The sequence below is a fragment of the Megascapheus bottae genome, chromosome 10 (assembly GCF_031878675.1).
Source record: "Megascapheus bottae isolate mThoBot1 chromosome 10, mThoBot2.hap1, whole genome shotgun sequence".
Lineage (NCBI taxonomy): Eukaryota > Metazoa > Chordata > Mammalia > Rodentia > Geomyidae > Megascapheus > Megascapheus bottae.
The window spans coordinates 16376910-16403130 of NC_143518.1; the positions used below are offsets into that span (position 1 = coordinate 16376910).

General features: G+C 38.4%; 1 protein-coding gene across 1 annotated transcript in view; it reads right to left on the reverse strand.

The window, feature by feature from the left end:
• Pla2g4a (phospholipase A2 group IVA) overlaps positions 1–24556 on the reverse strand; it is a 115925-nt gene extending 91369 nt beyond the window's left edge. The window contains exon 1 of the mRNA XM_090340210.1: positions 24482–24556. The gene's annotated coding sequence lies outside the window, so the exon portion shown is untranslated. The remainder of the gene's footprint in view (positions 1–24481) is intronic.
• Positions 24557–26221: the final 1665 nt, after the last annotated feature.

Here is a 26221-nt window from a genome sequence, read left to right on the forward strand (position 1 = left end):
AAATATGAATCTTTCCAAGTTTATGATGGGCCTCAGAGAGCTCTTGAACCAGAACCATCTAGTTGCTATATGTGCTGATTCCTAAGATATATGTCCCTCACAGAACATGACCATGCAGAATTAGGACAACACCTGAGCTCAACACCTGAGGGAAAATTATAGCACTGTATCTGAAACAGCATAGCATGCACTACATAAGATAACAATAACTAAAGCTAAATCTATCCCATAATAGATATCCAACACATGCAAATATCTCTTTTCCAAAAAAGATCACATGGATTCACTAACAGCATTGTGCATTTCCTTGAAAGACATACAGTCTATTATAATTACTCCTATAGAAAAGAGGAATCTTTGGATGGATTGTCATACAACAAACAAATAGGATAAATGTAAGATGCTTCAGACCAGATAGTGAGTCAGATGGGTTTACAATATGATATTGTGACTCCATAGATTCTGTATTAACAGAGTCCCATAAACCACCTATATAGCTATTCCATTCAAACACAGTGACTTACCCTAATATAAGTGTCTGTTAGTCCATTCAACCAAGACATTTTGGCTAACTATCCAGTCTATACCAGACACTGAAAATGTAGAAGTGCATAGGCAGAACTTCTACCTTTAATAAATATAAATTGGCAATAAATCCACTTTATATAAAAAGCAAAGCCTAGCATTGACTTTTTAATAGTCATCATTGGCCCAAAGAAGTAACATTTTCTCTGATTAATAACATCTTTTTTATATATAAAGAAATATTTTCTGTGTTCCTATTCTTATAAAAAATCAACAGGATCTACATATTACAGTTTGCATACTTATTTACTATAAACAAAGCTGAACAACCTTTTTCTATCACAATATAATACTATGGCAACAAAGACTTTCACATTGAACCTCTCCTGTTTTCTTCCTGCATTATAGTCATTCTGATTTTCTTTTGTGTCCTCAAATATGTGATGTTCTTTCTGTTTCAAGGCTGTAACCTACCTCTTCTAACCTTCCTGTTTTATCCATCCATCCATTCATTCATTCATTCAAGGAAATATTGGAGTAATATACTCAACTTCTGTATGACAATGTTGATTGCAGGGTATAATGAAGCAATGTGATGGCCTAACTAGCTTCCTTTCCCGATCTGAGCTTTCTGTTCCCAGAGAGTAATTAGGAAGTAACTGATCCATGTCATAAATGCAACAATAGTAGTCACATATGCAACTATACATATTTCTAAAATGATAAAAATCACTTTAAAGGCAGGAAAAAAGAATAGGCTGAGACTAGGCTCTGTAAAGAGATGATAGAAAAGAGGGTAGAGAAGGAGTCAGTAAATTTGGAGTATAACTCAGGCAGGTGGTAGGAGGAAGTGAGAGAAGACATGTAGTTGGCAATGGCAACCAAGAGCAAAAGTGGTTGATAATGAGGTTAAAAACAAAGGCAAGGGAAAATCACGCAGACCCTTGTAGAGAGCTCCTATGCCCCTAGCTAAGTCTGACCCACCCTTCAGGACTCTGCCTGAATGCCACTTCTTCAGAGAAGCTTTTTGTGTCCTCAGAGGCTTGGTCTGCTCCCCCCAACCCAATTGTGCACTCTGACTTCCTTAGTCCTTTCATTGTGTACAACAACTGCCTTGGCAGAGAGAACTAAAGATGCATGTGAGTGACAGTATTTATCTCCTCCACTGAGTTGTCTCTTATGCAAAAACATAGCACTTAAACTACAATAGGCTCAAGGTAGGCATGTAACTGATGGATCGGTGTCTCATGGGTATGGCATTATTCAGTATTGCTGTGTTTATGTGCTGAGTGGAGAAACTTCACAGAGAACTTGGGGCAATTTCTTTCAAAGTCACTTGTCCTTATTCTTGAAAAGTTTTCATATAGCATAATGCTAAAAATTAATTTCTATTTACAAAAAACAAAAGCAGAATGAGTGAAAACTCAAGAAGGAATGAGACCAGTACTCAAGTTGTTTTAAAGAAATGTATTGCTGGACTCTAATGTTTTGAATCAGCAACTTTTATTTCCTCTTTTCATTTCCAGCAACCCATTTACAACCATTCTCTTTACCCAACTATGAGCCACAACTGTATTTAGTAGCAGACATAAACACAGACTCCTTGATATTATTGTAAAGAAGTAGGAAATAGATTTATGACAGCTAACTGCATTGGTATATCTTTTATAATAATTCTCTCTCTGTCTCTCTCTCTTTGTCTCTCTCTGTCTCTCTGTCTCTCTCTGCATCTCTCTCTGTGTCTCTGTGTCTCTGTCTCTCTCTGTGTCTCTCTGTGTCTCTCTCTCTCTGTCTCTCTCTCTCTGTCTCTCTCTCTGTCTCTCTCTCTCTGTCTCTCTCTCTGTCTCTCTCTCTCTGTCTCTCTCTCTCTCTCTCTCTCTCTCTCTCTCTCTCTCTCTCTCTCTCTCTCTCTCTCTCTCTCTTTCCTGTGTCTCTGAGGTTAGAAGCTACAAGATAACTTGATATTAAACAAACATGACTCACAGCATTTAATCTTTTACACCTATTGCAACTAACTCCCTTTTGTTACATAATTCCATCCAGGGATAACTGGCTGTTTTAATAAAAGCTCAGTCACCTTAGAATCTTTCTGTTAACTTTTGGAAGAAGAAATAAATTCACGAAATGAAATACCATGTCCTTTCAAAGCCAGAGCCTATTGTCAGGAATGGAAAGATAAAGTCATTGTCTTCTCCCTTCACCTTAACTGGCTTCAATCCCTACAACTGGACAATTTTGATAATCCTGGCTGTTAATCTCTGCAGCTTGGAGAGCTATGATGAGGATGAGATAATAAAAACAAATAAGCAATTACCTATTGGGTCTGTTATAAACTGGGCCTGATAGATATACCCTGAATACATTTTGTGGACTCTTCTGACTCCTCTAGATTTGAATTCCCTGCTCTGTGTCTCCTGACTTCTGTAAGTGCATCAGTGCTCTCGTTGGGTTTGTTTTTTGAAGGCTCTGATGCATACTGTTATCCCCTCCCAACTTGCCATTTGAAATATGGATACTGGTTCTAAGTAACGCCATCTTGTCCTCACCGCCATCTTCGCCTTGTGGTGGATGATGGGGACTTTATGAAAACTCTTAGAGGTGAAATCCCAACCCAGGAGATGGGCTTGAATTCCTAGAGGCAGGGGTGGGGACTTGGACAATAAATTACTGGACCTGCCAGACCAGCACCATGAACTCATGAGATTCTCTGAACTGGTTTGTTGAGATGGTGCTTCTGCTTTTCCTACTCACATAGCTCAGTTTTCTAGCAGTATTAAGTGTATTCAAGGCAAGTTTTGGCAGGGAGCCTTGTCTACTCACAGTTGCTGGCTTTCTAATAAAGACTCCTGATTTGACCTCTCAAAATGTGGTTTGTTTATATCTCATGATTGAATTTCCATATAGCATTTTCTCTGAGGTCTTTTCACTCCTTTTAGGAAAAGCATTCCTAAGACTCAGAAATCCCATTATTCCACTAGTTCAGAAGGTTTTCTTTCTTCCAGTAGATCCTGAGAATGCAGTTATTCCAAACTAAAACTCAGTTGTGCTGTGTCTCTTCCCAATTTCTCAAGCTGAAATAGACACCTACACTATGCCTACTACATGAGGCATAGTTTAAATATCTTTTTAAACTTTCTGATCAATTTTCTAACAGTTCCTCTTTCTAGATGGGAGATTAAGAGGTGAATTCCTTTTTTGGAGGAAGGAATCCCAAAACAATCATCACAACATTAAAACTTCCAAAATTCTTCTCTAGAATTTCAATCTTCCCTTATTTATGAAGTATTTAAAGTGTAGATTTATGCAATATGTTATGCCCTTTTTTACAAAATAGAAAACATAGTCTATTCGATAATTAATTCAAGTATTTTGTATCTCATCTAGCATTTTGGCCAAAGCTTCCAGTTTAAGGGGAGTATAGTTGTGGACCAACTTTCAAAATGACAGTTAAAATTTGTTTTCTCTCTAAACAATCATTGATCAAATTGAGCAGATTTACTCAATGTACCACATAAGAGCTCTGGAAACTAACAAAAGGACATGCTACAAATGAAAAGCACTAATTTTGATTAACTGCACTACATCTCGAGGACAATAGTAATCTGTGACATTCTAAGAGACTGTTCTGACTCTCCCCTGATTCTATAGCATTGAGTTATAATTGGGAAGGCAAGGAAGCTTGAGGTAACTGCTGCCTTGCTGGTCAGGACTGGTTAGCAAGTGTTTGAAGCAAGGCATGGAAAATTCCATGCACAAGGAGTTGTCAGAGTGATCACAGAAGCAAACACTAGAAAGTGGAATGCTAGCATCCATACTGATTAAGGCCAACACTGAAAACAGTGGCCTGGCCAGAGAGAGACAGAGACAGAGAAAAACAGAACAGAGACAGAGACAGAGCGAAAAGCAGAAAGAGAGCAAGCATTATTAAGGCCTATGATTGTTCCTGGTGGTCTAGGAAGCTGTGAATATATTCAAGGCTACTAACATGAGGTCTCCTGAAGGCAGAAACTAAAAACCAGAGGCAACTCTTAAACTCTTTGGACTTGGAAAGCATTCACCAACTCACATATGATGAAAGTGATAGAGTAGAAGTCACACTCATTTAGGATATTTGAGTAAATCCTTGTCCAATCACTGGCTGATAAAGGACTAACACAAGAAAAATAAATGAGAGCCGAGCACAGTGGCTTATGCCGGTAATCCTAACTACTCAGTAGGCTGAGATCTGAGGATCGTGGTTCAAAGCCAGCCCGGGTAATTAAAGACAATGAGACTCTTATCTCCAATTAACCACTAGAAAACAGGAAATGGCACTGTTGCTCAAGAGGTAGGGCAGTAGCCTTGAGCTGAAAAGCTCAGGGACAATGCCCAGACCCAAGAGTAGAGCAGTAGCCTTGTGCTGAAGAGCTCAGGGACAGCCCTCATTCCTAGAGTTCAAGCCCATGTCTAGAAAAAAAAATATGAGTGAGAAATCAAAGAAAAATAATAGTATACTAAAAACAAAACAAAAAAAAACCCCAACAAATAGAAAAACCTTCAGCAGATCCATCAGAGGCTAAACAGTGTGGAAGACTCCTAAGACTAAATTGAGGAAAATCACTAAAATAAACAAGCAGAAACAATAATTTCCCTAGAAAAAATACTGGGATCTAAGTACGCCATAACATACAACTTATAACACAAATGTAACATAAAGTCTTCAGTTTTCAAAAAAATCAATAAAAACAAAACAAAAAGTATAAACCATAAATATGAAAGTTTCAGAAAGATGGGAGAAAAATGTCCAACAAATAAATGTAAACTTTTCTCAATTTTCATTAAAAAATAAATAAAAAAAGAGACCTATACCTAGATGCACAATAGCCAATCTGTTCTTTTTAGTGTGTTTTAGTCATGCTTTATTTCCCCTCACATTTTAATTAGCATCAAGCATTTGTACAAGAGAGGTTTCACTTCGACATAGCCATATGTACAGACAATGTATCATGATTTCACTCATCATCCCTCTCTCACTTGTACTCAGTACAGAGCTGGTTCTACACTTTTTTTCTTTTACATTGCTTACTACTTAAAGTGGTTTCATTGAGATATCTTACAATGCATACATAGTACTTTAATCAGATGGACCTCTCACACATACTATCACTCTCTCCAACTCCAGTCAATCTGTTGAGAGTCAAAGACAAAATAAAAGTTTGAGAACAAGAAGGAAAATGGCAGTTCAAGTACAAGATAAGCCTATGAGAATAAGAACTGGCATTCATCAAACCAAAGTGGCCTAAGAAAAAAATGGCACATGAGTGTTCAGTGAACAAAACTACAAATTAAGAATATATCCAGCCAAGCTGTCTTTCAAAATTAAAGGACAAATAAAGACATTGTCCTGTCAATAAAGATGGACAGGACTGCTCACTAGAAGTAAAGTTTATTTAAAAACAGCAAAGGACAAGGAATGCAGCCCAATTGTAGAATACTTATCTAATATGCACAAAGTCTGGGGTTTGATCCTTAGCACCTCAAAAAGAAAGAAAAAAGAAGAAAAGAAAATACCTTTTAAGAATACATAAAATTGCCTGGCATGGTGGCTCACACCTGTAATCCTAGCTATTCAGAAAGCTGAGACCTGAGGATCAAGATTCAAAGCCAACCCAGACACTAAAGAACCTGAGACTCTTATCTCTAATTAATCACTAGAAAATGGGAAGTGGGGCTGTGGCTCCACGGGTAGGTGGTAGCTTTGAGCTGAAGAGCTCAGGGACAGTGCCCAGGCCCGGAGTTCAAGCCCCATGACCCCATCCCCAAAATATGTAGAATTTATAGAAATAGATTGCAATACTATATTATTAGATTAATAATTCATAACATATATGACAATAGCACAAAGGAATAGGAAACATTATAGACTTTGCTATGTTACAGAAAATGTTATTATTTATAAATAAGATTATAATCAAAGAATATAGTGTAATTCTTCTAAAAAGTAACTCATTCAAAAATTATGATTAAAATATTGACAATGGAATTAAAATGGACTACCAGAAAATTTCTTAATGTAAAAAAACAGAAGAATAAAGCATTAAATGAACACAAAAGAAGAAATGAGGTAGAATTTAAATCTTTTGTAAAACTATTTAAAGATGAAAGAAAAAGAGAAAATGGGAGAGGAAATAAAGAAGGGAGGAAGAGAGGGAAGAAGGGAGAGGGGGAAGAAGGGAAAGGGGGAAGAAGGGAGAAATGGAAGGAGGAAAGAAAGAAGGAAATAAGGAAGGGATGGAAGCATGGAAAGCAGAAAGCACAATGGCAGATAAAAATCCAATAAGAACAAATGTGAGTGACTTCACACTCAAATCACAGGTCAATAGTTATCAACCTGAATAAAACCTAACATGTACAAAAAACTAACCACAGTAAGCTCTCACTTGAGTTAGCATACTGTATGAAGTATACATTAGCTACTACAGTGAGCAAGGGTATATAGTAATTCCCTGTATTGCTTTTGAAATTTCTTACCCTTAATTATTTTAAAACTTTCACATTTTTGAAAATCTAGAAGGTCTCGGTGGCACACACCTAGTATGGTAACTGAGGAAAGGTGAGCTTGAGATTAAGTGTAGTGTAATTGATACAGCAAGACCAGTCTCAAATATCCAATTCACAAAGATAGCTCTAACTTATATGTACAATTGTCCCTTCCAACTGTATGTTCAAAAAGGCATATCAAAACAAATCCATGGAAAATTTGTTAAGAAATGATTGCTTTTATCAGCACAGAATCACTGATTAGTCAGATGGTGACTACAGTTTCCCTCTGATTAGGAATCTGCACCCACTCATTTTTTACCCCCTCCTTTAATTTTGTTACTAGAGGAGGTATTTTAGGTTTCTGTGGTATTGAGGCATTTCTATCTAAACATCCACATCACACGCTAGGAAAATGTTCCTATCCCCACAATTTACTCAGTCCTGGAAATCTTACTGTGACTTAGTTGTACAACCAGTAGAGTGAATGCTCATCCAACATTTGTTTTGTTTTTGTTTTTGTTTTGTTTGTGGAGGGGGATATTTTGCTTCTTATAACTAAGCTAAATAACTAGCCCTAGCCGTGGTGAGTATACACAGACTTTCATGTCTGAAATAAAAGATACGGTACTTGTGGTTTGTTTATTTTAGTTTAGTTTTTTCTCTGTCTGTGTCTTTCCTTTTCTACCCTATGATTAGTCACTTCCAGGCAGAAATAAGAGGAAAATTTGGATCCATTTCCTAACACACTCTTACCTCTGCCATGAAACCACTGGTATTCAATGACTGCTGAATATATACTATTCTATCTGATCAGAATCTTTTAATCATATTGTCAAAGCAAGTTGCACTCTTCAGAAAAAGAATAAGAACCCAAAGCCCAGACTGGAGCATTTTGTCTTTATATTATATCTGTCTTTCTCTGTCTCTCTCTGTCTGTCTCTCTCTCCTTCTCTCTCTCTCTCTCTCTCTCTCTCTCTCTCTCTCTCTCTCTCTCTCTCTCTCTCTCTCTCTCTCTCTCTCTCTCTCTCTCTCTCTCTCTCCACAGAATAAGATGACAGAAGGAAGAAGTTAGGATAGGGCTGTGACATTAGAAGGAAAAAGAAAAAAAAGCACTATGGCCGGGAGTTTGGCCTAGTGATAGAGTGCTTGCCTAGCATGCACGAAGACCCGGGTTCGATTCCTTGGTACCACATACATAGAAAAAAGTCAGAAGTGGTGCTGAAGCTCAAGTGGTAGAGCTCTAGCCTTGAGAAAGTCCAAGGACAGTGCTCAGGCCCTGAGCTTAAGCCCAGGACTGGCAAAAAAAAAAAGCACAAACAATCCTTTCCTTTAACACTCCATCTCCTATGGGTAGAACAAGAAGGTAACAAGAGATTGTACACTGAATTCCTGGTACCTTTTCAGCCCAAGCCAGGCTGACTTCAAGCTGTCTCCCTATCTGAAGACCTTCTTCCTAAGTTTGCAAATTTATTTTTTCATATATTTTTATTGTAATTATTAAAGGGTTACATTATATTCACCAGATAGAAGGTGCATTACTTCAAAAACATTGATACCCTTTCTCATGTCTTGGTCCCCATTTACCTCCCCCCTCCCCAGCCCCTCATCTTGTTTTCCCTCTTCCCTATCCTATTTCAAATAACCAAGTACAAATTTGAATATATACAATATATCAGTATTTTACCTAATTATCTGATATATTGTATATATGCAAATTTGTTTTTTTAATGGGAATACCAGCCATAGCATATCAAAATAAATGAAACAATAATTTATTGGTTAGGTTGTATTTTATGAAATGATACCTTTAACCTAAACTGCCTCAACTCTGGGAAACTTATTTGGTGTGATAGAGATTTCTAAAGGGTTTCAAGAGGACAAATGGTAGAGCATTCTTTTATGATGACATGTATTTAGAAATTTTAAAGAACTGCTATTTCTAATTCACCACCATTCTAATCCACCACCAAATTGTCTGCTACTAAAGGCGAGCTTTTCCTCCTTATCCCAAATAGAAAGATGATTTTTTTTAAAAAACAACATGTGTCTTTATGTTCCATCCTCATTACCTTTCTTCTAGACATACAGGGCCATGTAGGCAACTGTTTCTATTTTTAAATCATTTGTGTGGTTTCTTTTCTGTTTTTGTTTGTTTGTTTTATTTGTTCTATTCTAAGCAAAGTCTGATATCACCAATAGACACACAGAAATTCAATAACAGTAATGATTAATATAAATAAGTGGCCTTTATAGATGAAGTATCATTGTAATCAAACTCTGAGCTTAGCCTTAAAAAAAAAAAACTGTGAAGAGCATTTTATTGTTTCCAGGACATAACACACAGTCATCTGCTATGAAGGCATATGACTGTAATTCCAACCACTCAAGAGTTGGATGTAGAGAATCACAATCTGAGCTCAGCCCAAGCAAAAGGCATGGCACCTATCTGAAAATACAAACTGAATGCAAAAGGGCTAGAGCCATGCATCAAGTAGCAGAGCACTTGCCTGCAAGTGCAAGGCCCTGAGTTCAATCTCTAATACCACAGAACAGGAACAGCAATACTCAAAGACTGACAAAGTTGGCTTTCAAGCGTAGAGTACAACTGGATAGAAATTGCCCCCCAAGTACTACAGTGGATTCCAGGTGTTCCACGATAATATCTCCACAATTCCTGTTGAACTGGCGTTTTCCCTTGGTAGTTTTACTATTAGGACTTTGATACTCCTTCAGCTCTCAAATTTATATAACTGAATGTTCATTATTTAAACAAACTAGCATATAGGAAAGACCCTCTAGAGTTTCAGGAAGCGAACAGATGCCACTGGTGAAAGACAGGGGAAAAAAACTGCACAGAGATGGTCAGTAACTGAGCTGTAGAGTCCCAGCAGCACAGGAAGGTGGGATGGAAAGCGTTCCCCTAGGCAAAGGCTCTCACTAGCGCTGCCTTTCCTGCTCTGCCCTGAGAACAGCCTGGCATGCAGGGCTTTCCATAACCACATTTTGAGGTCAGTCATTTCTTAATCTCTCTCCTAGTCTGGGACCCTTGTATTTCTTTTTGGTATGTCTAAGCAGAAGGCCATGTACTGCTGCAATATTATGCATGGCGCATGGCTTTTCTAACCTTGAACAACATGAGAGCCTCTTTTCTTCTCTCTATGCTCCCAAGGGCAGAGTGATCATTTAGTTACTATTGATGGAAGGATGAATGAACAAACTTGGGAATTCACACAGTGTATTCAGAGAAATGAACCAGTCACTGATAAACCCATGTGTTAAGAAATACTGTGAGTAGTATGGTGACACAGCCTGGAATCCGAACACTTGTGAGGCTGAAGGAGGAGAATCACCATCCCCAGGCCAGCCTTAGGTAATCAATAGCTTAAGGTCAGCTTCCTGGACACCATAAATGAGACCCTGTTTTTTAAAAAAATCAAGAATCCTTAGTAATATTTATTAAAATAAACCAGAAAATATGAGTTAAAAAATATCAAGACTCAAAGTAGAGCTTATTCATAGACTTTTTTGCACAAAACGGGAAGTTATCTTAACACTGGCTAATTGGAATACTTATAAAAAATCACATTTATTAACTTATTTCGAGGTACTTTGTTAAGTATTTATTTTCATAACAAGACAGTAAGTACTGTCATTTCTGAGAGGAAGGCAAGCAGGTTAAAAGGTTAGGTGGCTGATCTAACTGGCAACTCACAGGAAGAAACATTTTCCAGATCACCAACAGTTCCCAGGGCTCCGTTGGCCCTAAAATCCTGACCTCCTGTCCCGCAATACATCCTTTCTCTCTATACCACTGTTCCCTTCTGTAAAAGACCCTAGGGACAGCAGACGTTCTGAAACACTAGCAATAAGTTATTCCTTAACATCTAGTGTATTACTGTTCAGTGACTATTGAGTTACTAGAAAGCCATAGTGTAGCAGTGACATGACCTAAGTGCCACTCATAGTAGAACAAAATGTCACATGCTGGGTAGTCTAAACTGCAGATGTTCCTTTTCCTTATTGTCTGGAGCTTGGAAATGCAAGCTCAACACATTGCAGGTTTTGATTCATGATTTCTGGAGCTGGACTTGCAGACTGCAGCTATCTTACTGTCCTCATGTGCTCTTTATGTGTTGAACTCATTTCTACTTATGAAGACCCAAGTCTGAAAGGGTTAAAGTCAACTGGACTAGTCTCAGCAACTCTTTAGGGGCTCCATGCCCAAACATAGTTACATGACTTACAGATATGAGTAGAAAGGATAAAATTTCCTCCCAACCTGCTCCAACAATATAAGCCTAGCCCTTCCACAATGAAGCATACAACTGCAAATGAGGAAGGGTGAAAGCTTAAGGAGGAAAAACTGAGGCCAGACAGAGAAGCCCAGATGTGATACAAGCTGCGTATAAGCCAGGATTGGGCAAGAGATGAGGAGACAGCCTGGCACTTTTTAGAGGGGGTGGCCCCTCTCACCTGATGTTTGAAAAGTTCTCTCTCCCTGTCTGTCTCCCTCATTCTTGCAACACACACACACACACACACACACACACACACACACACGCACGCACGCATGCATACACACACTCTGTACAAATGAAACACACAACATACAGTGCAGTCTTTTATATCACTTCACAGGTGAAAGGCTGTAATCCAGGAAAACCTGTACATTCCAAGGCAGCCAGCTGGCCAGCCTGGTTTCATACTGCCTTGCACCCAAAGCAGGCATGTGTCTCTCCACTCCCCAGCCTGTATTCTTTTCTTTTCTTTCCTTGGTTTGCTATTATTTTCCATTGTTTTACCTCTTGGTAAACTGAAGCAAGTAACTATTCTGGCCTTATTTTAAGATCGTGAAAATTTCAAGTTGAAGGAACTATGCCGTATTGGTACCTACAAGGTATTTCACCATGAAAATGTGTGAGCACAGACCTAAAACATACACCACACTACCAAGTCTACTGTTAGGAATACAGCAAGAAGCCCTCCCCTCTCAAGAAATTGTTCTCTGTTTCTACTTTATCTGTACACACAGATAAAAAGAGGCCAATCAAAGAGAACAAGAAGAAAAATGAATTCCATAGTTATCAAAATTTTAAGTTCTAAGTTATTGTTTGTTTGGAATGTCTCATAGTCTCAGAATATGAATGGGAAGAAGATAAATGATTGGATTAATTCACAAGATTGATCAAATAAATTTTTGAAAGAAAAACAAAACAAAACCAATGCTTATTTTAAGCTGAGTACTAGTGGCTCATACCTGTAATCCTAGCTAATCATAAGGCTGAGATCTGGAGGAACACAGTGCAAGCCCAGACAGGCCAGAAAAGCTTGAGAGATTTCATTTTCAAAATATCCAGGAAATGGCAGGCTAGAGGTGTGTCACAGCTGGTAGAATGCTAGCCTGTCAAGCAAGCTGAGCAGGTGTGAGGTCCTGAGTTCAAACCTTGGTATCACAAAGAATAAAACAGCTTATTTTTAGCTTTTATTCTTCTTTAGGTTTTAAACCTACTTATATGTTATTTGGCTACAAGTATTAGACAGACCGATTTAAAAATTATTGTATATGGGTATGAATGTGTGTGACAATGTGACAGATACAGGGCCCAAGAGTCAGGTGGGGGGCCTCTGTTTTGGAGACCTTCCCCTTGCCTTATCTATTCCAGTTAACTGCTTCAATGGAGCTTCTGCTGAACTCTTTTGTTTTTGTTTAAATTCAAAATGAACAAAAAACATGGTCTCTCTCTCTCTCTCTCTCTCTCTCTCTCTGTCTCTCTCTGTCTCTCTCTGTCTCTCTCTCTCTGTCTCTCTGTCTCTCTCTCTCTCTGTCTCTCTCTCTCTGTCTCTCTCTGTCTCTCTCTCTCTGTCTCTCTCTCTCTCTCTCTCTCTCTCTCTCTCTCTCTCTCTCTCTCTCTCTCTCTCTCTCTCTCTCTCCTCCATTAGACAGTTGAGGAATCAGGCAGGAGGAAGTTAGATAACTGTAGCTAAGCCATTGCCTAACCAATATGGGTAGAATTGTGAATAAAGCACAAGATAATTTCCCATTTTAAGAATTATCTCTGGGTTAAGGAGGAGACAGAGATAAATAGTAGCCACTAGCCTTGAGCTGAAGAGCTTAGGGATAGCACCCAGGCCTGGTTCAAGCCCCATGACCCAAATAAATAAATAATAATAATAGCCACTGAAAATTGGGCAGTTCACCAGGAATAGAGCCAGGAGCAAACTCAAGAGCATATGACCATAAAGCTTGTCCCCTCCTGTCACCAGGCTGGCCAGTTTGAGCCCTTCAGATTCCTTGTCTCCATGTGTGGATAAGGCTGCCCTTCCTCTGGGAAAGACAGAAGCATTTTCATCTTAGAGGATTTATGAGAAATGATAAATGAACTTAGGAAGATGGAATTCTTTTTATGGGTCATGGGGCTTGAACTCAGCATGGGTGCTGTTTCTGAGCACTTCAGCTCAAGGCTACCACCCTACCCTTGAGCCAAGCCTCACTCCCCATTTTCTAGAGGGTAGTTAGAGATAAGAGTCTCAGGTCCTTTTCTGCCCAGTCTGGCTTTGAACTTTGATCCTCAGTTCTCAGCCTCCTGAGTAGCTAGGATTACAGGCATGAGCCACTGCACCTGGCTTAAGATGGGATTTTTTAACTTTGAAGAAATAGATGAGTCAATAACTCCATAATACTGTTTTAGTCCTAGAAACAATGTATCTTTGCTTACAGTAGTAATAAGCTGTTCTCAAAAACTTCAATGACTGGAAAAGAAGGAAAAATGGAATTTGGACCTGAAATGAAGGATTTAGGATATTGTGAAACAAGGACCTGATAGAGCAAAGAGCTGTGTGCCAGTCTTGAGGCTTGAACTCTGGCACTGAGCATTGTCCATAACTTCTTGTCTCAAAGCTAATGCTGTACCACTACAGCTCCATTTCTGGCTTTTCTTTCCTTCCTTCTTTCTTTCTTTTCTTTTTTTCCCCTTAATTGGAGGCAAGAATCTCATGGATTTTCCTGTCTAGGCTGACCTCAGCCTTCTGAATAGATAGGGTTTCATGCAAGAGCCATGAGCACCAAGCAAATACAATATGTGATAACCAGTTGTTATTACTAGTTGTTTCTGTTACCCTTAGGTTCTTTGTTTGTTAACTGGGGATTTGTTTGTGCTTGGAATTGAACCCAGAGCCTCACACAGTGCTACACGGGCATTCTATCATTGAACTCCACAGTAGCCCCCAACTGTGCAATTAGAATGTACAATTCCATAAGGCCTTATCTTGAGTGAGCACTAATGTGCTCTTAGGAGCCAAGAAGAGTAGACAAAAGACCAAAGACCTGTGAACTTGACCAGGAAAAGACCCCACAGAGAAGGGGAGGGAAACTGTGAAACCTTCAAGACTTCAAAGAGCAATAGCACCAGCTCTACCAAGTAGAACCCAAGGAAAGAAAACAGATTCCAGAATGATGGCTCCTGGAAGATGTAAAGCCAACAAGACTCACTGAAGTGAAAGGAACAAAGGTCCAACTCCTGTAGACTAACCAAGGATGAATACTCCCTACCAGTCACAAGTTACCTAGAAAAGCAATCTGCCTTCCAAAAGTTCCTGAGTTGTATGTAGTGTTTTCTCCCAGGCAGGGTTGCTTAGTGCAGTGATTAATTGTCAAGGCTTTCCCAGGTTTTCTCCTCTTCTCTCCCCTTCCTCCTCCCCAAAACTTTATTCTTTAGGAAGCCAAATAACTCTATTTTTCTAATTTACATATTAAAGAGACTTCTAATTATAAAACCATGGATGGCTAAATTAGAGAACCTGTTAGCTACAACCAATTTTCATTTCCTAGTAACCATAATAAATATTTGGTTTATAGCAAGAACATTAAAAGAACTGCCATTCTAAAAGAAATAAACATCATCTAGCTGCTTTGTGAAACATGGTTGCAAACAAGAGAACGTAGCAGAACGCTTTTATTTCAAGTTCTCGTCCTTCAACCACACAGAGGTTCTCAATCCCATCCACATCCAAGCTGGCTCCTGACTCCCACTTCCTCTCCAGGAAGTGAGATTTTTCCTTCTCTCACCCCACACTTAGCTATGACCTTATCTTTCTTGAGGAAGAGGATTCAGAGAGCCTCAGAGCAAAGTCTACAAACTTCTGCGCACGTGCACGAGGGTCCTCCATCCTGTAAATGAGCGAGAGAGGATCCTTCCTCTGGGTACAGACGTGTCAGGTCCCCCTATATTGCTCTCTGCCCGAAGATCCTCAGGGACTTTACTATGACTGTGTTTTCTGAACCATCACACGTCAGTCTCAACCAGATTATCTGACTGACAAACTCAGGACAGGCTCCACCCAGTTCTCAGTCCTTTTTCCTGTTGTGTCCTCATTTTTACAGTCTCTCTGAGTCCCGGTGCATGTGTCTTCATTGTACCCCATCTTCTGTTTATCCTTCCGTTCCCAGGACTCTGCTGGGACACAGCCATGGAAGGTCTTCCACCTTTTCACTCAGAGCAGCCACATTTCTGCCTCCTCAGGAAGCTCCTCGGATCTTCTAGAATCACTTCCCGCCTCCTTCTTTCCTTCACATCACCCTAGGCCTCTGCTTCCCCATGTGGCTTCTTAACTTCCTTCTCTGCAGGGACCCCTTCTCAACTACCCTCACTTCTTTCCCTTCCCACATACCTAGGCCTGCAACCATTCTCCCCCACCCCCCACCCCCGCCCGCATCCTGCCCCGCACTTCCATTGCATGTTACATTTGCCACGTGTTTATCTCTTATCTCTCTCCTCCAACTATACCCGGTTTATTCATTCTGGAATGTCCATAATGTAGTGCAGAAACTGTCATGACAGTCCTAATGACAATGTACTGAACTAGGAAAGCAATATAGGCACAACTTTTGCCCAAGCAGGTCAAATTCTTACATGGAAAAAAAAAAAGGAGAGCACAAACTATCCTGCTTCCGACACCCGATCTTTTCCGACATAGGAAAAAGATACATTTCCTATCACCTTCAAAAGACGTTATTTGAATTACTGAAGTGCTACATAGAAATTATTTTTCTCACAGGAAAGTATAATTTATGTAAGAACATTCTTTTCACTGTGAGAATGAAAATCTTACCAGGTGTTCTTTTTTGTTTTTTTCTATGATTCTGTCGGTACTGGTGTTTGAACTAAGGGCCTCATGTGTACTCAGCTGGCACTGTACCATTAGAGTACCTGCCTCCAGTCCAGAATTTTCCTACTTAATTAGAGACAGAATCTCATAGACTTTTCTGCCACAGCTTGGATTTGAACTTTGAGATCCTATGGAGCTCAAGTTTAAATATTGACTATCATATGATTAAATATTGGTAACAGGTTGGCTTGGTAGATTGATAATTTTGAGTATGAATATGCATTCAGTATATTTGTTAGTGATACATATTGTGTAATACAAAATAATGTATATGACTAATATATTAATACATAAATTGTATGTATTAATGCAGGATTAAAATTAATTTAATTTATTATTAATATTAAAGAATGCACACAATAATTATACATATCCATTAATTAACATCAGTGATCTACTAATATATATGAATACCTTTTGTTAAAAAATGTGTTAAGTTTTGAGGTATGTTAATTCCTTATGTAAGGTATGTGAGGTAGCCAAACCTTACATAAGGAGTTAATAGATAAGATTTAATGATAAGGGGCTGGGAGTTTGGCCTAGTGGTAGAGTGCTTGCCTAGCATGCACAAAGACCCGGGTTCGATTCCTCGGTACCACATACATAGAAAAAAAGCTGGAAGTGGTGCTGAGGCTCAACTGGTAGAGCTCTAGCCTTGAGAAAGTCCAAGGACAGTGCTTATTTTTTCCATGTTTCTTACTACATTCCTTTCAATAAAGGCAGAGTCGATGTCATTCTTTCTAAAAGGCATCTTTATAGTTACATATGCAAAGAAAAATTCCATGCAAATGTGAATATATATATATATATATAAATTGAGTCATGCCTTCAACCTTGTTTTGTTTTACTAATCTGTTTTCTGTTGTGTTTTTTTAATTGTATTTCATTGTCATAGTAAAGTATATATATATATATATTTTTTTTTTTTTTTTGAGACAGGATCTCTATAGGTTGGTCTATAGCTATTGCCTGTCTCTACCTCCCAAGTTTCTGGGACTGCAGGCATGTATCACCAAATTTGTCTTAAACCTTCAATTAACCAAAAAAACAGAAGTGGTAAACAAGAATTTTTGCTGTGACACATTTCCCTAAAACACTTTAGTACCAACTTCTAGGAATCAAAACTATAGCACCATTTTTTCAGTTATTAGTTGAACCTGTAATACCATTATACACTGAAGGTAGAATGCTAGACAGTGAACTACAGAAATGTCCATGTTCTCTCTTAAAGACCTTAAGTTCATGACCTCAGCTAATTTTAAATTCATAGGCATCTGTTTATGGCAGTTGAAGGAAAAGGAAGTTGATGTCTAGTTGAGGTTTGTGGTAGGCTCAGTAAGTGATGGATGGATACTAAGAAGTCCTCATTTACATCCATGAGTATATATAGAAAGATCCCATAACTGCAGGCAACATTAGGTACTTTTCCTTGGGTTGTTTTCCTACAAATCCTTACATTATTGTACAAATTGCTTTTCACCATATCAAGCACATATTTTTGAAATCCACAAAACAGAAGAATCAGAACTTGAAGAAAATGTAACATACCATTATTTTTCTCCCCTGATCTCCTTAGCAAGGAGTGTATCTTCTGGAATCACTGACTGAAGAATTCATGAAGATAAACAGTTCCCTTTGATATATACATACCAACGTATCTTGTCAAAAATATGGGCACAAAATTACAGGAAAAAAGGGAGTATATGTGCTGATAAATTCAGAAGCCTTTTGCTGAGCTAATGTCATGATGAAAAAGTTCAGCAGTCAATATTGAAGTGCTAAGTATTCATTTATTATAAAATCATACATAACTATACTAAGGAAAGCTGATGACTAAGGTTTGTTTTTTTCCCTGAGAAGAAGCAACTTATTTAGTATAAGGTACTTGATGTTTTGCAAAGATAAAATAATAATGAGTTTTTCTACTAATGATAAGTCCAAGGTCAAAGTAGTTATTTTGATACAAATGATTTACATTAAACTGTTTATTATAAGAACCAGAAACAAACTGGTGTTGGTGGTTCAAACATATAATCCTAGCTACTCAGGAGGCTTGGACTTGTGGATCCCAATTTGAAACCAGATGGGCAGACAAATCTATGAAACTATTATCTCCAATTAGCCAGCTAAAAGCCAGAAGGGAGCTGTGGCTCAAGTGGTAAAACCAAGTGAGAACAAGAGGCTTTGAGTTCAAGTCCCATGCTAACACACACACACACACACACACACACACACACACACACACACACACACACACACACACACCAGAAAGAGGTATAAACTCTGTAGATTATAGTCAACCTGGAAACAAAACCTTTGGAAAGGTAAGCTACTTAGTATGGAATTCATAATTTCACTCCTTACTTCATCTCTTTTGTGCTTTTAGATAAATGTTTTATATTTAACTACCCTTCAAAACAACATGTATCTGCTTAAAACACTATGCTGTTTCAAAACACCTCATAGAGTGCTTGCCTAGCATGCATGAAAGACCCGGGTTCAATTCCCCCCTCGGTACCACATACATGGAAAAAAGCTGGAAGTGGTGCTGAGGCTCAAGTGGTAGAGCTCTAGCTTTGAGAAAGTCCAAGGACAGTGCTCAGGCCCTGAGCTCAAGCCCAGACTGGCAAAAAAAAATTATATATCATAAAATTGTTCGGATCATTCTTACATATTAGTATGATTTCCTCTACTACATTAATGAGTAACCACCATAGAAAGGCAGAACAATTGTGTTATTATGGAAACATGCTTTGGGACATTGAACTTTTAGGACATTCCTCATAAGTCTTCTGTTAACAGAATAGGAGGAGGTGACAACCTCAAGTAATATATATCAAAACTGAAAATGTAAACAAATCAACAGTGAAACAAATGCATTCTTTCACATGGAAATCATAAGACTTGGACAGAAAGCCACTGGATGTTTCAACCTATGTCACATGTGGATAATGCATGCTGAACTCATTCATGCGGTTATTGTAAAAGCAAAACAAGTCCCTTAACTGGCTTTTATACTTATAAAGTGTTAAGTAAATGGAAGATGATATTAGCCCTTTGATTGTTGATTAATCAGGTAATGAGAAAATAACACTTGACAGTAGCACAATGAAACAATGAATGACTTCAAGCTGAGTCTTGCAAACATACATATTCCATACTACAGAATATTAACATTCTATGTATTGTGACTATTTCCTTTGTAACCCAAACACCAAAGTGCCCTTGCAGGCTGCAGAAGTCAAACGGATGAGCAGAGAGATGAAGGGTGAGGAGGCAGCAGGTCCCCAACAATGAAGGAAGAGAATTGAGTGCTGAAATCCACTTGTAGGTCACTGAATGGCACAGGCTGGGTTCCTATGAAGTCATTCGAATTTACCAAATAAGCCATTGGACGGCTAGTGCAGCTGTACAAAACTACTGATGGTGGCCACTGGGTTATTTCTGTTTATTTTAGGCCATAGGGGAAGAAGTAAGCTATATTTTCAAAGAATATTGGAAGCAGACTAAGAATTACACAGAATCAAGAGGCAGACACAGAGCAACAATAGCAAGCACAGAAAAATGTGGCACATTTTTCATTAATGATTTTTTTCCCAAGCTGAAAATGGTACCAAATGACCAGAATACTATCTACTGTCTTCTCTGGAAAGACAGAATCACTTTGCGTAATCCCTGTGTTCTTTGTCATCTTTTCTACATGAGGCAAGCCTGGGTGTCCCCAGAGCTGCGTGAGATTCTACAAAAATGATGACCTCTTCTGAAATCTTCCAATTTTCATAATGTCCAAGTACATGAGTGTGAAACACAATTGCTTGCATTTTTACCAGGCACTGTCACCAATGGTGAAGGGAAAGGTTCAGAGACTCACAAAAACTAGTTCCTCCAAAATTGAGAAAAATGGTGTTTATGGACTCGATCTTCCTCGTTCAAATTTTCACCTTCTGTTTTTAAGAGTCTTCATTTTCTCCAAACATCTCTCCTTATGTGAGCCATATATGTTAACAATTACCACACTAGAAACTAAGGTTGAGAATTGTTCTAAAACCCACTGAAAGGGGCAAACAGTCATCTCAGTGGCTGTTCTCAACATTGTCCAACCTTGTTTAAGAAAGAGATACATTCAACAGGTTACCACTTTCAAGAACAACAGTCTAAATTGTTCCTATGTGTTGTTTTCAATGCTTGATGATGGTGCCCAGTGTTGGCTTAGGGAAACCTGAACCTCTCATACTGCTTATGAATTGGTATAGTCTCACTAGCAACATGTCAAAGGCAATGACTAGCAGTTGGGGACTAATGATTCACATCGTAATTCTAGTGATCAGGAGGATAAGACATGGAGGATCATTGTTTGAGGCCAGCCCAAGCAAAGAAGTCTGTAAACTTTATCTCGAATAGACTACTAGCCTAGCAAGAAGGCAAATCAACCTGCCAAGTTAAGGGCAAGGCTCAAACCTCAGTGCTATACTTGCAAAACAATAATAATAAGATGAAATAACTAATATTTTATGACAGCTTGTTAGATATTTTAAGGCATCCTCACAATACCTGATTATGACTATTCCTATATTACAATTTAGAAAATAACATTTTTCTGACGAGAAAGAGTGATTTGTTCATGATCTTGCAACTTGAAAGTAGCAGTGTTTTGCTAGTACCCTGGAAATTCACTTAATGATACATCCTAGCTCAGAACTGGTGACTCATGCTTACAATCCTAGCTACTCAAGAGGCTGAGATAATAAGAATCTCTGAAGGGCAGGCAAATCCGTGAGACTATTATCTCTCCAGTTAATTAGCAAAAAGTAAAAAGTCAAGATGTGGAATTGTAGAGTGCTAGCCTTGAGAGGAAAAGGGAAATAGGAAAATAAGATCGCGGTCTTGTGTTCAAACTTCAGTATCAGCACACAAATGCACACACACACACACATACACACACACACATACACACACACACACACATACACACACACAATCCCTATCCTAAAGAAATACATGAAGAAGCACATACACATTTGCATAAGCACTTAATATTTACGGTAGTAGAAAACTGTAATCACCCTAAATTGAACATAATGGCTCACATAATGGCAGCTTGGGAGGCTAAGACTGTAACAGTAGTGGCAGTGATGCATATCTGTCATTCCAACCACGCAAGAGGCTGAGATCTGGAGGGTAAAAGTCTCATGCCAGCCTAACGAATAAGTTCACAAGAATCTATACCAACAGAAGAAATTGGGTATAGAAGTACACATCTGTCATTCAAACTGTAAGATAGAAGCACAAATTAGAGGATCACAATCCCTCTAAGCCAGTCTGTTCAAAAAGAAGGCCTATCTCAAAAATAGTCAGACCATATAGGGGCTGGATATATGGTATGAGTCATATAGTGCCTGCCTAGCAAGTAGAAGGTCCTGAGTTCAAGCCAGAGTAATGCTAAAGAAAAAAATACCTGCAATATTCACCAATTTGGCTGGGAGTGTGGTCTAGTGGTAGAGTGTTTGCCTGGCATGCATGAAGACTTGATTCCTCGGTACCATATACACAGAAAATGCCAGATGTGATGCTATGGCTCAAGTGGTAGAGTGCTAGCTTTGAAAAAGCTCAAGGACAGTATCTAGGCCCCGGGACTAAAAAAAATATTCACCAATTTCTGACTGGTTAATTCAGCATATCCAGAGACTAAAATCTGCATATAGGGAGAATCATGTTTTTTAGCTCATGGAGCAATTCCTATTAAGTGCATGATGTCTGACATAAGAATTCAAAATTATCTGTTTAAGATGCAGATAAATACAAAGCCATGCACAATTATTAAAGCTATTGTAACAGAAAATTCCATGAATGAAGAAAAGCACCATGGAAACAGCAGGACTGCTGTGATCACAACTTTGTAAATCTACATAAGTGTGTGTATAGAAAACTACCTACAAGTATAAACAGATATAAAGACATTCATTTCTTGTTTATCTCTATGCTGATGTTCACTAGGTATTGGATAAATATTCATGATGGATGAATGACCTTTGTAAATAATTATCAATAGTTACAGTATGGGACAGTTTTCTGTATTTAACCAAATTTATGGTTTATGTTTGTAATAAATCAAACACCATACAGACCTGATCACTCTGGGAAAGTGCATTTGGAATTTTAGAATCAATGTAAAAATACATAACCCCCACTCACTCCAATCAAACACTTGTATGTACTTCCTCCTCCTGCTTCACTTAGTGCTTTCTAGCAATAAAAATAGTCTGGCTGTTGCAGAAAAGTGGAAAGTTGGTTCTACACCCTCACTGAGTGTAGAATTAGCTCACTTGTGCTCTCTGCTAGTGGCTTTTCCCATTGCAAGTGGTTGCTTGAGTCACTGGCAATGCAGGTGCTGCTGCAGGACCTGTTGCTACATAGTTCCTTACCAAAGAGGGAGATAATTTGCTGATTAATCATTTTATGTTATCAGAACACTTAAGAGGTACACCCTCTTCATATGACATAAATTGCTTTGGAGGTATTGTAAACTTCTTAAAGGTGTTTTTGAATGTGTGTGTATATGTGTGTGCTAAAAGGGTATAAATGAGGTATTTTATGGAGAACTCTAGAATTGTCACAAGATAAGCTCGTGAGTAAAAATCTAGCTACTCCAGAAGGCTGAGAACCAATGGACTGTGGACTGAAAAAGCCTGGGTAGAGATTCCTGTGAGTCTCCATATTTTGAATTAACCAGACAAAAGCTAGACTAAAAGCATTGTTTAGATGGTAGTGCACCAGCTGTGAGCAAACAAGCTGAGCAAGAATGCAAAGTCCTGAATTCAAAGCCCGCTCACAATTAGAGAAGGGAAAAGGAAAAAGAAATGGTTGAAAAATGACAATAACCAGGGCAATAAAAATTTCAAGGAAAATATGTTATCATAAATAAAAAGTACACAAGAGGAAAAGGAACCATGATTTGTTGTTCCTCTTTTTTAATTCCTGTAATATGTATTTAATGTTTTATCACTTTACTTTTAAGTAGCAGCATATGAAATGAAAAGATAGGTTTAAAGAAACAAGATATATTACTTCGACAGAATGAATAACATTGGTGGTAAGAAATCCATTTAATAATGTTCCTTTCCCCAATTAAACATATATGCAAAATGCTTCAAATGTAAAAAAAAATGACAAAAATACTTCCCCTATAGGAAGTATCTAAAAACCTTCTTTGAGTCAATGTAGATTAAACACTTCTCTATGCATTTCACAAGTATTGCTTAATTTAAAATGCAACTCTCCAGAGATCAAAGGCAACAAAAGCCCAGGACTTTCCAAGGGATCTCTGAGCAGATAACTTTAAAGATACACAGTGAGTTCATTTCACTGGATTCCTTGCAAATACCTTCAGTGACAATTTGAAATGTATGCAACAGACAAATAGCACCCTAATTCTATGTGCAATTAGAAATAATATCAATACAAAAGGTAAGTCTCTAATACTGACCATCTACCTTAACTGGGAAAAAAAAAATGTTGATTAAATCATTAGCCAGAATGAGGGACATTCCTTCTTCCAGTGTCATTTTTAAGAGGAAAACCATTTCAAGTTGTAGGAGACTTTCATAGGTGAAGCCACTGTGAATCCAAACCCAAATGCCTCCTTCTCCTGCTTCCTCCAAAACAAAATTACTTGGATGTTTGTGGAGAAACTGGTTTGAGCCTTTCTCTCATATGCTTAATAACTCAACAGAAAAGTTAGCCAGCATGCCAGTCCTGAGCTAGCCAGCATGCCAGTTTCTTTACATTCACTTTTTTACTATTGTCTGTCTTCCACACAATATTACAACACAATAAATACCCAGGAATGCTTTGTAAAAATATCAAAAAAAAATTTTTTTAAAAGACTGTTTTAAGCTTAAACTTAAATGAGTCCTCCCTCAGAGTCAGTTGCTAATGCTCATAAGGCATGTCACACAGTTTGGCGGGTACTGGGTTTGTCATAGGGTGGCATCTCTAAGGAATACAAATAAATGCCACCTTACAGCCCTTTTGAAAAGTGCTCATTGAGGGCTGCAATTGAAGGAAATTACTCATCACTGGACTGTATGGTGTATTAGACTCGAGAAAGTAGGGAACTCAAGTTCCGTAGCTCCACATTATTTCAAAAGCATACAGACTGAAAGTAACTGAAGTTTCCCCTTTCATCCTCTCTTCTTTCCAAGTAAGCAACAAACTACCAGGTCAGGAGAGTGGGGAAAAGAAGCAGAAGGAAAGGAAATAGATCGCTTACAGTTCCCAGAGTTACCAGACAATCTTCAGGCTCCTCTAGGCTTTTCTCTAGCTTTCAGTCAGGATTCAAGTTCAGCCCAGACTAGAAGAAAGTCTTATGCTTGGTGGGCGGAGCTAACTCGTGGGCTGGTCTCCCTGACTGCAGAGGTTTTAAGGTGGAATTCAAGAGGAAGGGAGGGAGAAAATTGTCGTTCACTCTTCTCTAGAGATTAATATCCTTCCTCTACGTGTACAGGTGTGAGAAACAGGCGTTTGAGATCAGATTTAAGCGTGCTTAAATCGCATGCTTAAGTAAACATATTATTTTTTTAAAAAAAGATTATGCTTCCATTAGCTCGTCTAAATTGCAGAGAGGGTGAGTTTCTGTGTGTCTGGAACTACTTACCCTTAAGCAGTCCTAACTTCCTCCTTTCTTTTCCCTCTCAAGCAAGAAAGAACAGAATAGATTGTGCATAACTAAGCACTTCTTGCTCTCTTTGAAAAGGCAAAGTGATACGTAATTCAGAATATTATTTGAAAGTTGACGGAGGCAGGGCCACTTTAAAAATCAAATCTGCACCAATATTTCCTCTCCAAATGCAAAATACCTGAGTTTTTCAGCATTTGTTTGTAAGTAGAAAATGAAGCATTCCAAAGAATGCATGAGCTAGGTTGAGATTTCTGATCCAACATCAAATTAGACTGTGTTCTAAATTTGCAGTGTAACTTGAAATATTTCGTAACCCTAAAATGAAGAAAGTGTCCTATCCAAAATTCTGTAAGAATTTATTCCAGCAGAAATAACTATTCCATTTGAATAAGAACACTCATTAAAGATTGAACAGTTAACCCAGAGGTAAACCTCAGGCCTGACACATATGAAGCACTGAGCTCAATCCACAATACCTTCACATACATACACACACCTGCATTCACATACACACACCTGCATACACAGACACACACATATTTGCATATACACTCTCACACACACACATATATATATATGTATATATATATACACTGATAGTATTGGCCATGTTATACTTGACTATACAAGAAAAAAATATATTCTTTTCTCTGATGGTGGGAAACAGTTTGTTTCCATTTATTCTTTGTAAGCCATTGGAGCTCAATGACCACAATGGAAAATTATCCAGTTGATATTCTGTGATTTTTGAAGGTAAAGATACTTTCTTTTCTTTATTCTTTGTTTCTTCCTGTTCTCCTTCTCCTCCTTTTCCTCCTTCTCCTCCTCCACCTCCCTCTCTTCCTCCTCCTCCTCCTTCTTCTTCCGCAGAGTTTTGTACTTGCTAGGCCCTCTAGCCCTTACTTATTTTAATTGTTTTTTCAGGTGGAATCTGCCTTTTGACTGGGGTGGGCCTTAGACATTATCCTCCTGTCTACACCATCTGTGTGGTTGATATTACAGATGTGTGCTATCACACGCAGCTTAGATATTGAGAAGGGGAGCTCTAACTATTGCCCAAGCAGGCCATGAACCCTGAGCCTCTTCCTATCTACTGCCCAAGTAAGTAACTGGGATTATAGGCACGGCTCACCACATCCACCACCCTAAAATCAACTCATCTCAGCACTACCATTTCCATAGTTATAGTACACACAGGGTTTACATTTTTTTGCCCCATTCATTCATTCCTAATAAAATTTCTAGAAATATGAAACTAAACAGTGGTGAGAGAAAAATGGATGCTATTAAGATATAGGTCCCACAATCTTACAAATTATATTCATAATAAAA